Source organism: Rhagoletis pomonella, unplaced genomic scaffold, assembly GCF_013731165.1.
Source record: "Rhagoletis pomonella isolate Grant_MI unplaced genomic scaffold, Rhpom_1.0 Rhpom_scaffold_00006, whole genome shotgun sequence".
Lineage (NCBI taxonomy): Eukaryota > Metazoa > Arthropoda > Insecta > Diptera > Tephritidae > Rhagoletis > Rhagoletis pomonella.
Genome location: NW_023458560.1, coordinates 54,968,909 through 54,972,468, shown reverse-complemented (window position 1 = coordinate 54,972,468; position 3,560 = coordinate 54,968,909).

The window sequence follows — 3,560 nt, the reverse complement described above, 5'->3', positions numbered from 1 at the left end:
AAACAAAATAAAAAAATAATTGTATTTTTACAAATTTAAAGCAAACGGGCGTTCTTTACAAAAAAATGTAGTTAGGGATCGAATTGCGCATATTTTTTTTACAATATCAAGTGCCCACAAGAAGTGTTAAACCACTAAATAGCTTAAAAAACGCTTTCAAAAATTCGAAACGAGAGTGAAGTGCAGTGTTCAATTGTGATCGAAATTGCAGGCAAAATTTGTGCGTGTGTAATTAATGTTTTACTTATTTGAAGAAATGTTGCCCGTTGTTATTAAAAATAAGGAAACCAAGACCCCGCTTTCCACTGGTGGTTACATAATACTTGAATAGCTCCTTAATTAACATGTGTGTGCCAGTTAAACAGGCATGTCTGAATCGATTTCCTTCATCATTCTTACCAATTTGATGTGCATTTTTATTGTTATGTGTTGCAAACAGACATTTTAGGAACTAAATAGGTTCTAAAATCTCTGTACACAAGCGCACTTATTTTTAACAGTTTCCAGTTTATGTAATATTAATCAAAACAGCTTTTATTTATTTTATCTATTATGTGATTTCTGGAAGCGTCGAATACAAAAAAGGGCTGTGACTGGGTTTATGTAATTTGAAATTGTATTGATGATTACTAATAATAATAGAAAGGCGCCTACATATCGACACAACTAAAAATTTCATATATTTCAGTAGAGCCAATTAAAGATTTTTTGTTTCGTAATTTAGCAATAATATGTCTTGGAACGTAATTATTCCGGATTATATGCAGTCATACTATAAGCTTTCAAATTATGTATTTTTCTAAACCTGAAATTTTGAATTGTGCCGTTATTGCAGAGGACCACCGGCATATGTTAGGGCTACTCCTCCGATTGTGGCATACGCCTTGGCGTTGTCGCACAAAGGGGAGGGACCTACAGTTTTACGCCGACTCCTGCCGGGGGCCGACTACTATTACAAAAAACATTTTCTTTTTTTTGTTGGCCGGAACTGGGCTCGGACTCTCACCCTGCGGAATGGTAGTGCGCACTTCTAACCACTACACCACAGCGATCGCTTAATTAATTTTAATCATTAATCACGATTAACCATTTATTCGTTAATTTTTAGTCATTCATAGACTAACATTTTGTCGACAATACTCGCATAAGATAGTCCCAAATTTTCACAAAAGAGAAAAGTGATTTTCTTCAAAACTTTTGAATGACGTCTTGACTGAACTTACTAATTCGGAATTTCTACTATTACTTATAGAGTAGGCTATTCATAAAGTCTGGGTAATGAAATAAAAATTTTTCTATTATAAGTTCCATAAATATAAGGAGACTTTTATTGTTTAATTTATTTTTTGCACATAAACTTGTATCTTGAACTTCTTTTTCCAAAAAGTGGGGATGTCACAATAGATAATAATATAGATAAGTTCATGAAAATTATTCCAAACGAAAACTTAAAATTGATAAAAAAAATAATAACTAAATTTAACTAATTTATATTAGAGGTTTGAAGTTTATCCCACTGTAAGTATGAAATCTTCAGCTATGTGTTTCCATTGTCACTTTTTCGTAGCCATATCAACAGCCTGACAATTAAGAAGATTGTGACGTTTCGTGCTACCATACGCAATATCTTAAATCCTTCAAATTTTATTATTAACCTTTTGTTTGTTAAAAACATTTTCTTCTTAGATTCGAAACTTGATCAAGCAAAATTGCCTTTGTGTTTGACTAAGAGATGCTCAATAAGCTCAGAATTGTAGTTCTCATTTACATACATAACAATAAATTATTAATTTTTGTTTCACACCAACTCCAATATTGAATAGTAAAATATATTTTAATCTTACCCAAATAAACAACGATTTAGTTCAATGGTCAATCACATATAGAGTATAGGGTGGTAATATGTTAAAGTTTCAAAGTTTTTAAACGTAAAATTACGGCTAATACCTTTTTAAGCGTTTTGTAATTTAACCAAAACTCATTAGCATCCACTCAAGCAAGGAATTATTTACTTTTCAACTTGCATTAGCAGAGTGCACTTCTCTTTTGTTTAGAATTTGGTTGTCAAACACACTACATCGGATCTTTTGACAGATTTACCAGAATTTTCCAGCAGGTAGCTTCTGACAAAGAGATGACCTTACGTACTATCTGGAAATTCTGGTAAAAAATGGTAATTTCGGACTCATGCGGGTTCACAACTAAATAATATTGGGAATACTTTTGAGGTGTTTGAAGAGGGTTGCGACCTGTTTGAAACTAAATTTATTTATAATAATCATATTTTGGCCTGCCACTTTTGCTAAGTTTTGGCCGAGCTTCTCCTCCGATTTGTAGCGTGCGCCTTTGCTGTCACACAAATGGGAGGGACCTACAAACTTACGCCGACGCCGAACGGCGATACAATTTTTATGATGAGCTATTTTTTTATTAAAGACACTAAGATTTTTAAAATATTTTCAATAAAATTTTATCAACCTAAATGTAAAGCTTATGCGAAGTAGTTATCTAATTTAATGTAAATTTTAAACATTTTCAAGATAAAACATGAATTATATTTAAAACGTAAATGTTAATACAACTGTTTTATATATAATCCCAAACATATGATATAAAATCCCCTCTACCAAAAAACTTAAATTGGGTAACGCCGGTTTGAATTTTTACAATTGAGCAATTGTCAAAAATCTTCCTTTTTATCAAAAAGTTATTTACCAGGGTGTCTTTGAACTAATGATTGGTACTGAGTTAAAGAATGCACACACATAAAAGATTGCAGCCTTTTCAATACTCATTCAGTGTTAAACCTTTTTTTGATTGGACATTGGTTTTTTCAATCTTGCTATGAATATGTTGATGTGTGAATTCATAACTGCTTTGAGAGAATGGAAAATTCAAAAATTTTAAACCTCAATCCTAAGCGAAGAATAAGTAATGAAAACTGGATAGAAAAAAATTGTTGATTTAAAATTGAAAATGATTTCACACTTACACAGCTCTGGTACATACTTATTTAAATTTCATTTAATTCTAAGACTTTTTTTTCTTATTTTAAATTTTTTATTTAACTTTTAGAATTTAATATTTTAAACTGTAACAATTTCCTTAATTTCATTTAATTTTTAGAAATACATTTATATTTTGTGCTTTTTAATTTAATTTCTTCCTAATTTTTAGATTTTATTGTTAAAAACAGAATTTTTTATTTTTCATTTAACGTCTAGAAACTTTTAATATTTTTTTAATATTAGGTACTATCTTAAAAAGATTTTTTTAGTCTCTTTTTAATTCAGGGGACTTATATATTTGTTCAATTAAATTTTTTGACCTTTTTAATTAAATTTTCTTTAAATTTTTAGTGTTTGCCGTTTTAAAAATAAAAATATATATATTTTTTGTTTTCACTTACTTTTCTAAAACTTTCTGCTTCAGATTTTCCAAATAGTCTTTCAAAAGACAGACAATAGCTTTCAAGATAGATGCCACAACTGACTGTGGTGAGTTGAAACACAGTTGCTAGAGATGGACTGTTAGTCTTATAACTATCCTACAGGGTAGGT